The following is a 14829-nucleotide window of genomic DNA, read 5'->3' as shown; positions in this document are numbered from 1 at the left end:
CAGTTTTTCTTTTAATGCCATTTCCTTGCTTCTTTTTGATTCACAAATAAACCACTCAATATGCCTCTTAAGAAGCCTGTTTCTCATTATCTCATCCCTGTCTGTATTAACATAATCTATTATTTATTCTCAGACCAAATTACCATAATATTTGATGTTTCAGCTAGGTTAGTGACTTCCGGTCAGGACTAGAATACACTGCTGAAAGTGGTTTCAGCATTTTAACGATTCATGCTATCCTGGATGCAGCAGAGACTCCGCCATCCTTTTCATCCTGAAGTGAACAAAGTAAAATCGATGTAAACTATGTCAAAACCTTCCTGAGGTTAGACACGCAATCTCTGAGCAATGTTAAGCTGTGGTAGAAAAGGTGCAGCCCTCTCTGCCTCTGCTAGCCCGTCACTAGCCACCTGGCTGGCTCTCAAAGCTCCTTTTTGAATGCAAATGCTGGGACAGCCTGAGGCGCTTTTTTTTTTTTTTTTTTGAGATGGAGTCTTGCTCTGTCACCAGGCTGGAGTGCAGTGGCGTGATCTCGGCTCACTGCAAACTCTGCCTCCTGGGTTCAAGCAATTCTCCCGTCTCAGCCTCCCAAGTGACTGGGATTGCAGGCGCCCGCCACCACGTATTTTTAGTAGAGATGGGGGGTTTCGCCATGTTGGCCAGGATGGTCTCGATCTCCCGACTTCGTGATCCGCCCACCTCACCCTCTGAAAGTGCCGGGATTACAGGCTTGAGCCACCGTGCCCAACCGAAGCCTTTTTTATTTCTATTTTTATTTTTTTGAGACAACGTTCCCTCTGCCTGGAATATTTGGGTCCTCCCTCCACCACCATCCCCCCTCCTCACCCAGCTTCCTGTGTCTTTCATTTCCCAGCCTAATTAGAAGTTCCATCAGCAAAGCCTCCCCTGAGTCCACACGTGTGGTTTGGATGCCTCTCTTAGCACACAGCGTAAACCTCGATTTTCCTGTTGATTCACCTTTGGGCCCAGCATGTTATTACTGGGCTGTGTACATGTCTGTCTTGCTTAGATTGTGAGAGGAACCAGATCTATCTTCTTCCAGGTTGCATTCCCAGAGCTTAACAAAGCACCTGGCACGTGACAGTCGTGATTTGTTAAGTAAATGAACCTCTGAAAGGTTCTCTTGAGTGGAAGAATAGCATAATACCATTGCCCTATAGAGTTATGATAATAAAATAAGGTGCTGTATATGAATATGCTTATGTATCAAATGCTTAGCAGGCAACAGGCATTCAATAAATCTTACTGGAATATGAAATCTGCACTTTCTCGGAGTCACAATATCACAGCTTTGTAGTTTTGCTGTAGATTCAGTTCAAACGACTATTCTGTCCACAGATATTATACACGCTAATGCTCCTTTCACTCTACACGCCAGTTCTTTTGTTTGTTTGCTCGTTTGTTCAATAGATTGGAAAATATGCGGAAAATATAAGCACCCTTTTAGTATGGTTGGGTGCCTGATTGCTCTTCTAATTTTTGAATGCCTTAAACTGTTGCTGGGCTCAGAAGATGATCCTGCCGTCCCCTGGCTTGCTGAGGACTTGGAGCAAAGGGCCTGGGAGGGCCTTGGAGGGCCTCGGAAGCAAAGTTTCTGACCTTCTCCTCGCCTTCCTTCTCCTGCTAACCTTTCTTCCCCCAGGCTGACCATAGAAACTAGGAAACTAGGGCCGGGTGCGGTGGCTCACGCCTGTAATCCCAACACTGTGGGAAGCTGAAGCGGGTGGATCACCTGAGGTCAGGAGTTCGAGACCAGCCTGTCCAACATGGCAAAACCTGGTCTCTACTAAAAATACAAAAATTAGCCGGGTGTGGTGGTGCACGACTGTAATACCAGTTAGTCGGGAGGTTGAGGCAGAAGATTCACTTAAGCCTGGGAGGCAGAGGTTGGAGTGAGCTGAGATTGTGCCACTGCACTCCAGCCTGGGCAACAGAGTGAGACTCCGTCTCAAAAAGCAAACAAACAAACAAACAAACGAGGAAACTAAAATCCCTCTTCCCCAAGGCGAGTCCATAGAAACCAGAACCATTCTCCCCGAAAGCTAGCCTTAAAACCTAAAAAAATTACTCCAATCTTCCCCTGCCTTTCTGTGTAAGAGTTGGCCATAAAGAAACTATTTGGTCTATTTTGCCTGCACGGAGGTCATAAACCCGCATTCCAGAAGGGCCCTGCCCCATACCCAGGAGGAAGGGACACTGCACGCTGCACAGAGAGGCTGAGAATAATCTGGACAGACAGGCCTTGCTGGGTGTCTGCACTCAGTCTGTTAGCATTAGATCTTCCCCTTTTGTTCACTCACATTTCTACAAAGATGTCCCCTAATCACCCAGCCTAAGCATAAAAACAGACAGTTTTCTGGGGGCCTCCGGGACTTCATTTCTGAAGGTTCCTTTGTCACGTAAAAAAACTTTGATCAGATAAATGTGTTATGCTTTTCTCTGGTTAACCTGTCTTTTATTACAGGAGTGTCAGCCAGGAGCGTATGATGGGGAAGTAAGGGGTCATACTCTTTTCACCCCACAGTTTTTTGCAAACACGTTTTGTTCAATAAAACCCTAGAACTCATTTTGTAAAGCACATTTTCTATTATTTTCTAAGTAAACATATTTTACAGAAAGTTAGAGCCATTCAGTTCTGATTTATTTATACTCAGGAAACAATGAACAACCTGCTTTAAGAAGTCATAATAGTTCATTATTATTACATGTATACACAATATGTTCCTTCTATCAGTGATAATAGTTTATTATTATTTCACGTATACACAATATGTTCCTTTCATCGGTGGGAACTACTGGGTGAAACTATGATAAAGAACAAGATATATGCGTAGTCTCCAAGTATCTCCCCATAAGTTGCTTATCAATAACAAAGGAAAAACAGTAACTTGCCTGTCTAGAAATTAAGCAGACACCACCTTAACCAAGTGCTCAAAGAGAACACCACCTTGGAAGGCATCACCATCATGTGCCTTTGATTCGATGCATGGCGAAGGTGACAACATCACTATAGTTGTATTTCTGCCAAAAATGCACAACCTGAATCTAATCCCAAGGAAACATCGCACAAACCCAAACTGAGACATTCTACAAAATAACTGGCCTGGACTCTTCAAAAAGGTCAAGGTCAAGAAACACAAGGAAAGGCCAAGGAACTTTCTTTTTTATTTTTTTGAGACAGAGTTTCACTCTTGTTGCCCAGGCTAGAGTGCAATGGTGCAATCTTGGCTAACTGTAACCTCCACCTCCCGGGTTCAAGCGATTCTCCTGTCTCAGCCTCCCCAGTAGCTGGGATTACAGGGGCATGCCACCACACCAAGTAATTTTGTATTTTTAGTAAAGACAGGGTTTCACTATGGTGGCCAGACTGGTCTCGAACTCCTGACTTCGTGATCCACCCACCTCGGCCTCCCAAAGTGCTGGGATTACAGGCGTGAGCCACTGCACCCAGCTGGCCAAGGAACTTTCTATATTAAAAGGTACTAAAAAGACATGACAATTGTTATATAATATAATACATGATCTTAAATTAGATCCTCAACCTGGGGGAGAGGGGAGGTGGTTGCTATAAAGGACAATACCAGGAAATGGACAGAATTTGAAATGTAGATTATGGATCAGATAATAGGCTTTTAAAAATCAAAATTAAATTTGACAACCATATTTATTGTATTTATGTAAGTAAATACCCTTGTTCTTAGGAAATGAACACTGAAATATTTATGAGTAAATGGATATATTTTTAGCTTATTCTCAAGTGGTAAGGCAAAAAATAACAGAGAGGCAGAGAGACTGTACCTGCCCAAGAGAGACAGAAAGAGATCATGTGGATGAAGGTGACAAAATGCAAAAGATATATGGGAGTTCTTTGTTCTATTCTTGCAAATTTTCTGTGAGTTAAAAATTATATCAAAATGAAACATTACCTAAAAAATGCCCTCCACTGAAATAAACTTTATACAATTTGATGTTAGGCACTCCAATATAATGGTTGAATGGCAAATTATTCATTAGTTAGAGCCTCTATCAGTTGCTGGGTAATACATATATTTCAACTTAGTGGTCTAAAACAAACAAAAAAATTGTTTTTTCTATGATCCTGAGGGTGGACTGAGTTCAGCTGGGCAGTTCTTCTGCTCCACAATGCATAGGCTGAGGGTATTCATTCTGTTGCATTTAGCTGGAAGCTCAGCTGGGCTGGAACATACACAATGGGCATTCTTTCCCTAAGATATCCTTCATTAGTAGTTCAGCCTCAGCTTCTTTACAGATAAAAGGTGGCTCCTAGAGGGAATAGCAAAAGTTGCTCGTTTTCTTAATGCCTGAACTCAAAGTCCTAGAATGTCTCTTTCATGGCATTCTATTATTTGAGGCAAGTCACAGCACAGCCCATACTCAAGTAGAGAGAAAATGGAATCTGAGCTTGGAGTGGTTTCCCAGGGCTGAGAAGAATTGTTGGCAGCCGTATTTTAAGACTATTGACCACAGAGCCCAAATAAAATAATTTAGATGGTTTCGAATGTCCTTCTTTATGAGTATAATTTAGGTACATTTGCATATGAAATAAATGTCAAATTTTTAAATTTGAATGGAAGTTAATATAACTTGTGTATATGGATTCAGAACCATCATTTATAATTGCAGATCAAATGCAGTTCATTATACATTACTTTTTCATTATAAAAGTGTCAGGGTGTTCTGGCTTGATCCAGTTCTTAGGATTTAAACTTGTTTGGTTCAGGTCAGCTATGGGGAGACTATTTTTATAAAGAACTTTTGAATAAAAGGGAAACAGGAGTGCTTGTGCAGCCTCGTGAGGGAAGGAGGATGGGCTGGCTCAGGTGTCTGACTCATGTATTGCTCCACTGCCCTGGCCCCGTGGGCTCGCGTTGAAGACTTCCTTCACTTTTCCCTCAGAATCCAGCTATTAAAATTCCTGTGTAATGGGTGCCTGTCACATTGCCCAGGCTAATCACTGTTACAACGGGTAAGTGATGCCCTGCTAAACCTCAATCATCCTATCACAAGGCCTGTGACGCCTGTCATTTTTTAGCATTCGGCCCTCTCAGCTCAGAAGCATTGTACTAGCTGAGAGAATGTTTCGAACATCTTTGAGGTCCACACAATGATAGCACTGCAATTTTATGTCATTTAAGTTTTCTATCAACAATAAATATTACAGAAGGCTTATAAATGTCAAAGACATGAATGGCATTTCTGTTTCATCCTAAGAGTACTAATTTTTTTGTTTTAACATATCTTTACTATGAAAAATTTAAAATATACACAAAAGTAGAAAAAAATAGTACAACATTCCTAATGTATCCATCACCCAGCAGCAACAATTATCAACAGATGACAAATCAGGTTTTATCCATGCCCTTTCATTCACCTTTACCCAGATACCTGCTGGATTTTTTCTTTTCTTTTCTTTTCTTTTCTTTTTGAGACAGGGTTTCTCTCTCGTCACCCAGAGTAGAGTGCAATGGCACAATCTCGGCTCACTGAAATCTTCGCCTCCCAGGTTCAAGTGATTCTCCTGCCTCAACCTCCTGAGTAGCTGGGATTACGGGCATGCACCACCACACCTGTCTAATTTTTGTAATTTTAGTAGAGATGGGGTTTCACCGTGTTGGCCAGGCTGGTCACGAACTTCTGCCCTCAAGTAATCTGCCCGCTTCGGCCTCCCAAAGTGCTGGGAATACAGGCGTGAGCCACCATGCCTGGCCCCTGCTGGATTTTTTCAAAAGCAAATTCCAGACATCATAATTTTATCGATAAAAATGTCAGTATGGGCCAGGAGAGGTGGCTCATGCCTGTAATCCTAGCACTTTGGGAGGCCGACGCGGGCACATCACTTGAGCCCAGGAGTTTGAGACCTGCCTGGGCAACATGGTGAAATCCCATCTCTATAAAAAATACGAAAGTTAGCCAGGTGTGGTGGTGTGCACCTATAGTCTCAGCTACTGGGGAGGCTGAGGTGGGAGGATCGCTTGAGCCCAAGAGGTTGAGGCTGCAGTGAGCCGAGATCCTGCCACTCCACTCCAGCCTGGGTGACAGAGTGAGACCCTAAGAAAGATAAAAAATAAAAAAGTCAGTATGTATTATTCAGAGAAAAGGACTTTTATTTTATTTATTTATTTTTTGAAACAGAGTCTTGCTCTGTCGCCCAGGCCAGAGTGCAGTGGTGTGATCTCCACTCACTGCAAGCTCCGTCTCCCGGGTTCACACCATTCTCCTGCCTCAGCCTCCCGACTAGCTGGGACTACAGGCACCTGCCACCACGCCCGGCTAATTTTTTGTATTTTTAGTAGAGACGGGGTTTCACCATGTGTTAAGCAGGATGGTCTTGATCTCCTGACCTCGTGATCCGCCCGCCTCAGCCTCCCAAAGTGCTGGGATTACAGGCGTGAGCCCCCGCGCCTGGCCGAGAAAAGAACTTTTAAAACATTAACTACAAGATTATTTTTTACTTTGAACAATTAATAATTTATTAATATTATCTAATATCTAGATAATAGATAATAGTAGATATTCACATTTTTCTGATAATCTCAGAAATATCTTTTTGCGCCAGGCAGGGTGGCCGACGCCTGTAATCCCAGTGCTTTGGAAGGCCAAGGCGGGCGGATCACCTGCGGTGTTCGAGACCATCCTGGCCAACATGGCAAAACCCCGTCTCTACTAAAAATACAAAAAATTAGCCGCGTGTGGTGACGCGTGTCTGTAATCCCAGCTACTCAGGAGGCTGAGGCAGGAGAATCGCTTGCACCCGGAGGCGCAGGTTGCAGTGAGCCGAGGTGGCACCACTGCACTCCAGCCTGGGCAACAAAAGTGAAACTCCATCTCAAAAAAAAAAAGAAATATCTTTTTGGAATTGTTCAATCTAAATCCAAACAAGTTTCATGGATTGCATTTAGTTGATAACACGTATTAAATCTTCATAATCTTTTTTCTTTATTTGTTGAAGAAACCAGGTTGTCTTGCACAACAATTCTTATCCTTGTTCCCCCCACACACCCTACACTCCACAGTTGATTTGGCTGGCTGTCCCCTGTGGTGTTCTCTAATGTGTTCTTCTGAACCCAGTATTTTTTTTTTTTTTTTTTTTTTTGAGACAGGCTGGAGTGCAGTGGTGGGATCTCGGCTCACTGCAAGCTCCGCCTCCTGGGTTCACGCCATTCTCCTGCCTCAGTCTCCGGAGTAGCTGGGACTACAGGCACCGCCACCACGCCCGGCAAGAACCCAAGATTTTTTTTTTCTTTGAGATGAAGTTTCGCTATTGTTGCCCAGGCTGGAGTGCAGTGGTGCGATGTCTGCTCACCGCAACCTCCGCCTCCCGGGTTCAAGCAATTCTCTTGCCTCAGCCTCCTGAGTAGCTGGGATTATAGGCATGCACCACCAAGCCCGGCTAATTTTGTATTTTTAGTAGAGACGAGATTTCTCCATGTTGGTCAGGCCTGTCTGGAACTCCCCACCTCAGGTGATCCATCTTCGTTGGCCTCCCAAAGTGCTGGGATTATAGGTGTGAGCCACTGCGCCAGGCCCCCAAGATTTTTAAGAGAGGGATTGAGGGGTAATTACTCAGGCTCCAAAGGTTAAGAATCACTGCATGCGTAGGAACTGTGCAGTGGTGGTAAGGGCACCAGAGGAGCCAAATAGAAAGCAATGTGTAATTGTTTTTGTGCCAATAAATGAGAATAATAATCTAGAATTAATTAGTCACTCAACAAGCCTTATGTTGACATCTACTTTACCATGGGCCTCTCATTTCAAAAAGTTTAGCAGAAAATTAGCTGGGCATGGTGGTGCCTGCCTGTAGTCCCAGCTACTTGGGAGGCTGAGGCAGGAGAATCACTTGAACCCCAGAGGTGAAGGTTGCAGTGAGCTGAGAACACCTGGGCAACAGAGTGAGACTCCGTCTCAACAACAACAACAACAACAAAAGTTTAACAGCTAAAGTAGGATCATGGAGCTTGTTTTGTGATATTTTTATTATTGATTCTACCATCTCCATATTTCTATCATCTGCACATATCCACCTGCTTTATCCTACTTTCAGCTACACTCCAACTGCGGTACTGAGTCCTATCAGACAACAACTAAAGATTTGTAACTAATCACTCAGATTTGTAACAAGTGACTGTATCATGTCACTTCTGTGATCAATAATTGGCTATGCGTTTAACATTTTTATATATTTATACTATTTTGAATCTGAATAAAATTTTTTTCTGATTTAACTAATCAAAGTAAGAACTCTTACTTTAGCAGTACATTAGGCACATTTAAAATATAGATTTTGACCTTGGAGTTTCTGGAAAAATTATTCTATGTGTCCCCTTTTATGACAATGGAACTGTCACTTAGGATTTACAGAAGACAGCTGGATTCTCATATCTGCTTCTGTATTCAATCTGTTTTGATATGCTGATTGAGTGAAGTATACGAAGAAAAGTCAGCCTCATACAGTATTTTAACAGCTGTTCAGATACCTGTGGATACTCTTTGAATCTACACCAAGCCTTTACAGGTGTAGGTTTTTTTTTTTTGAGATGGAGTCTCACTCTGTTGCCAGGCTGAAGTGCAGTGGCGTGAACTCGGCTCACCACAACCTCCGCCTCCTGGGTTCAAACGATTCTCCTGCCTCAGCCTCCTGAGTAACTGGGACTACAGGCGCTGGCCACCACGCCTGGCTAATTTGTTGTATTTTTAGTAGAGATGGGTTTTCACTGTGTTAGCCAGGATGGTCTCGATCTACTCACCTCGTGATCCAACCATCTCGGCCTACCAAAGTGCTGGGATTACAGGTGTGAGCCACTACACCTGGCCTATCTCTTGCACTTTTGAGACGGATCTCCTGTCCCCCAGGCTGGATCATGGCCATTTGCTTACCACCCACCTCCAGGTTCACCCTTCTCTCTGCCGTTTCACCGTGGTCTCGATCTCCTGACCTCGTGATCCGCCCGCCTCGGCCTCCCAAAGTGCTGGGGTTACAAGCGTGAGCCACCGCGCCCGGCTAATTTTTTGTATTTTTAGTAGAGACGGGGTTTCACCGTGGTCTCGATCTCCTGACCTCGTGATCCACCCGCCTCGGCCTCCCAAAGTGCTGGGATTACAAGCGTGAGCCACCGCGCCCGGCTGTCTTGATTCATTCTAAGGCACCAACTGGTTTATCCATTGTTGCTTTTGCACCATGAATGCCAATGTGGACACTGTGCAAAAGGCAAAGAACGCATTAGAAAGCGCCTGTTCATCACCTAAGAAAATGCTTTAGAGGAATTCCCTCTCTCGCTTTGGAAAGCTGTTCAAAAATATCTTTTAAAGCTGATCATATATACATTCAAAGAATGGGCAATTCTAGTTATATACAGAAGAGACTGGGCATGGTGACTCACACCTGTGATCCCAGCACTTTTTGAGGCTGAGGCAGGATGATCATTTGAGCTCAAGAATTCAGAATGTGCCTGGGCTACATGGCGAGAGAGACTCCATCTCTAAAAAATTTTTTCCAATTAGCTGGGTGTGGTGGTGTGTGCTTGTAGTACCAGCTACTTGGGAGGCTAAAGTGGGAGGATCACTTAGGCCCAGGAGATCCAGGCTTCCGTGAACCACAATCATGCCACCGCCTCCAAGTCTGAGTGACAGTGAGACCCTTCCTCTACAATAAAAACAAAAAACAGAATAGTCATCACAGCACTGTTAGTAATAGCTGAAAACTGGAGACTTCTCAAATGCCATCAACAGCAAATACGGCGTTAGAGGTTAGTAGAAAGATTATCTTTTGGGGTAGGGAGGGTAAAGTCTGGAAGCAGGTAAGGGGAATATAAGAGCATTTATGACTTATTTTTCTGTCTCCAATATTTCAATAAAGAATTTATATTAAAATGAATTTGATGAATGAATGAATGAGTTCTTGTGCTATTTTAAGAATATTTGTTACTTCTTGTCTATACACGTTTCAGAATTGATCTTTCCCATGTACATTCATTCCACATATGTAGTTAGTTTCTGTCTACTTACTACATGCTAGACAACTACACTAGGCATTGGGAAAACAGAGGTAAGCAAAAAGGTACAGCTTCTCTCTCTTTACGTAGTTTGCAATGCAGTTTATTTACTTTGAGCAAAATAATATTAGTGTCACCACTTCTAAACAAACCTGGACAATAATTCATTGATGGAATGTTCTGTGACCCAGTTTTTTTTTTTATTCCTTTCAACTATTTCCTTGATGAAGAAGTCCCTATATCCAGATAAAACTTTACATGTAAAAAATTCATCTTAATCTTTAGTGGTTAAAGATGTCAAACTTCCTGATTTCTTAGATATTTAGATTTGACCATATTTAAGCTCCAAGAAAGGAAGCATTTTATTGAGACCACATTTCTTCTGAGCTTGTTTGTTAATGAGAGAGTGATCTGCAAAAGTGCATGCTCTACATTTTCTTCCTTTAAGACTTATGTGAGGCATTATCAGTTCCCCATATTTCTTTGGGAAGGACACAAAGGGACACCATTATCTCCTCCCCTATCTTTAAATGTGAGAAGCATATGTCCAATTAAATCTAGTACTTCCTCTTCATTGTTCTGTATGAATAATTAACCTTTCTAAGTGCTGACATCAGGAAGGTTTTGAATCTTCCCTTTTCTTCCAAGGGAAAAATAAAATGAGGAGCAGAACAGATTTTTTTTTTATAGTTTTCTTTTTAATCACTTCTAAGGATATAGTTAATCATAAAATATGAGGGTTAAAATCTCAAATGTTGATCCTGAAAATGATTATTTTGTTTATTCTTTGGTTATAATGATTTTATTATTAATGTGGGCTTCTCTAAAGGAAGAACATTCTCTAATGCAATCATTTAGAACAATATGGTCACCAGTCTACTTTCATTAGTCACATGGGAGCACTGTAAATCAATTTCTATGATCTTTGCAACCGAAACTTGCTGGATGCCAGCTGTGTTAATTTCTGTTAATTATCATCCTTTTAAATCTCATCCTTTCTGTAAGTGAGATATGCACTTTAGGACTTTTTTATAGTGTACATTGTTCTGCTCATCCTCCTACAGGCCTCTGACAAGGTTTTTGCCCCTCTAAGTTGATTTATAATGTAACCTTGAAACAAGGAGAAGCATTAGTCGGCTGCTGTTTTAATACGTGGCTTGTCAGCTATTTTATAACTATTGTTATACAATTATTGGCTAGAGAAATTTCTAGATAGGAGGCCTCTGAATCTCTAATTATTTTGAAAGTTTAGCTGAACATTCTTGATCATATCGATCCTCTGTGCTAATAAAGACTTGACTGATAGAGAGAAAACAGCTTTGATCTGTCTACAGGTTTTGATTTTGTCATAAACTAGTGAATTTGGGGAGCTGAAAATGTGATGAAGTCATTTTACATGTAACCTGTGAAAATACTGTCTTCCTCTCTGTTTATGTCTACTTACTTTGCAACACACAGTTAAATTACCTTAAGGACTCAATAACATGTTGGAATGAGAGTTCGGTGCAACTCTTTGTTTCCCTAGTCAAATTTGATCATTTCCATGGTGATTTATTTTTCCAACATGCACAATTGCCATTTCAGAATAATTCTTATCTTCACCTGAATTGTCATGCAGTCTCCCCTTCTGGCTTCTCTTCCTGCATTCCCAGTTCCCATCTCCTTCGATCACATCTCAATCCATTCACTCCATTCACACCAAGCTGAAAACCTCAAGATCCTCCTGCACGTCTGCCCCTCCTCCTCCCTCCCTCACTGGGCATAGGGCCCCAGCCTGATCACTTAACGTAAACACTAAACACGTCCTTCCTCCTCTCTCCTCCTTATCCCGACAACCGTGCTTTTTCCAGGCTTTCCATGTTTCTTATTTCCAAACTAACAATCCTCCAGTCTTTTCGTCTTTTCTGCTTCACATCTGCTTATATCCATGGGCCACACAGTAGTGTCAGATACAGCATGCAAATCTGAACTTACTGCTACTCTGATTAAATGCACTACTTTTTTGAAGAATGCATTCACCAGAATGGTTCCTTAGAGCTCGTGAATTTTTGGTGCTTATGCCTTTTATTTATGCTTTATACTTGGATGTATTTCTTGAAAATGAGCTCAGTTCTTATGAGCAATTTAAAAAATAAAACAAAATATTAGCGCTCTACCTTCAATGGCTTTAGGTTCCAAATGTGAGAAGCCGAAGCTCCTATGCACAGTATGAAAGCCCGTTTAGTGCAAGGCGCCTCCCAGCATCTGCACTCTTCCTTCCTTCCTTTCCTTTCTTTTCTTTTTTTGAGACAGTCTCGCTCTGTCGTCCAGGCTGGAGTGCAATGGCACTATCTCTGCTCACTGCAACCTCCGCCTCCCGGGCTCAAGCGATTCTCCTGCCTCAGCCACCTGAGTAGCTGGGGTTACAGGTGCCCACCACCATGCCCAGCTAATTTTTGTATTTTTATTAGAGATGGGGTTTCACCATGTTGGTCAGGCTGGTCTCGAACTCCTGAGCTCATGATCCGCCCACCTCGGCCTTCCAAAGTGCTGGGATTCCAGGCGTGAGCCCCCTCGCCCGGCCGGCGCTCTTTCCTTTTGCAGTTCTTGCCCAGCACTTTATTTCCTGCCAATGTCTTCCAGGTCTCCAGGCTTTGGCTCCTACGATTTCCTCTGACTGGTGTCACTGGTTGCATATCTGCAAACCACACATCTGATAAGGAGTTAATGCCTAAAATGTGTAAGGAACTCAAATGACTCAATAGTAAGAAAACAAAAATCCAATTAAAAAATAGGCAAAGGACCTAGATAGAGAGACATTTCTCTGAAGACGACATACAAACAGGCTGCAGGTATGTGAAAAAATGCCCAACATCAAGAATCATCAGAGAAATGCAAATTAAAACCGTCCTGGGATATTGTCTCACACCAATTAGAATAGCTATTATCAAAAAGGAAGAGGTGACAAGTATTGGTAAGGCTGTGGAGAAAAGGGAGCCCGTTCACTGTTGGTGGGAAGGAAAATTAATTCAGCCACTATGGAGAACAGGATGGAGTTCCTAAAAAATTTAAAAATATAACTACCATATGATTCAGTCCTCAGAGAGACTAAATATTTTCCTAACACTAGAAGACACCTATTCATGGATCTGAATTACAGCTGCAGACCGGGAAGGGCCACTGTGAAGCCATCCCAGTGCAGGTCAGGGCAAGAGGGCATTCACGGAGTCCCACCCTCACTTACTGCCTCAGCAACAAACCCCAAATCAAGACGCTGTGAAAATTCTGACCACGTATGAATACACTTTGCATGTTATTTTTACTTTATCCAAAAATATCTGGCAATAAAAGACTGCTAGCATTTCTAAGGAAAACTTTATCTGGGGAAAATCTAGAGGAATGCCATGGCTTCTTTCGGATCACAGAATTCTAGGGCACTGCGAGCAGAAATCACAGGGATGGCGCTGTGAGATGAATATGCTGCTTCCTTCATTTAAGAACAAAGGGTCTGCGGAGGCTGGCCGGTGTAAGGGACAGAGGGTGGAGTGGGCTTGGTGAATATCAGACCTATCCATTAAAGATGTCCTTGGAAAGCCGGGCACGGTGGCTCACGCCTGCAATCCCAGCACTTTGGGAGGCCAAGGCGGGTGGATCACAAGGTCAGGAGTTCAAGACCAGCCTGGCCAACATGGTGAAACCCCCATCTCTACTAAAACTACAAAAAAGAAAAAAAAGAAAAAAAAATCAGCTGGGCGCGGTGGCAGGTGCCTGTAATCCCAGCTACTCAGGAGGCTGAGGCAGAATAATTGCTTGAACCTGGGCGGCAGAGGTTGCAGTGAGCTGAGATCGCGTCACTGCACTCCAGCCTGGGCGACAGAGTGAGATTCCATCTCAAAAAACAAAACAAAACAAAACAAACAAACAAAAAGATGTCTTTGGAAAATCTTCAATTGTATAAGCCACTGTGTGTGTGTGTGTGTGTGTGTGTGTGTGTGTGTGTGTGTGTGTGCATTTTAATTTAAGCAAACAAAACTATAACATACTGACAACTTTAAATATTTTCATCTTCAGCATACTTTTGTTTCTTTATTTTTTATTTTTATTATTATTATTTTTCGAGACAGGGATCTGGCTCTGTCACCCAGGCTGGAGTGCAGTGGCACAATCTCTGCTCACTGCAACCTCCACCTCCTGGGTTCAAGCAATTGTCCTGCCTCAGTCTCCCGAGTATCTGGGACTACAGGTGCGTGCCACCACGCCCGGCTAATTTTCGTAGTTTTAGTAGAGACGGTGTTTCACCATATTGGCCAGGCTGGTCTCAAACTCCTGACCTCAGGAGATCCATCCACCTCAGCCTCCAAAAGTGCTGGGATTACAGGCATGAGCCACCGGGCCCCACCTCTTTATTTTTTAAGAGATAGGGCTCACTCTGTTGCCCAGGCAGGGATGGCAGTGGCACAATCAAAGCTCATCGTAGCCACAAATTCCTGGGCTAAAGAGATCCTTCTACCAGCCTCCGAAGTAGCGGGGACTACAAGCATGTGCCCCCACACCTGGCTAATTTTTTTTATTTTTCTAGAACCGGGCTGTTGCTATATTGCCCAGGCTGGTCTTGAACTCCTGGCTTCAAGCCATGCTCCTGCCTCCGCCTCCCAAAGTGTTGGGATTATAGGTTTGAGTCACTGTGCTTGGCCTCAACGTACTTTTCAGAAGTTAATATATGTGCTCACTAAGGAAACATAAACATGGCAGTTTATGTCAACCACCTAGAATGTGCTGTAAAACTGTAATGCCTTCAGGGGCTGGGTCACTGTTTTGG

This window comes from Hylobates moloch, unplaced genomic scaffold, assembly GCF_009828535.3.
Source record: "Hylobates moloch isolate HMO894 unplaced genomic scaffold, HMol_V3 SCAFFOLD_3, whole genome shotgun sequence".
In the NCBI taxonomy this organism is placed as follows: Eukaryota; Metazoa; Chordata; class Mammalia; order Primates; family Hylobatidae; genus Hylobates; species Hylobates moloch.
This window is presented reverse-complemented; position numbering follows the sequence as displayed.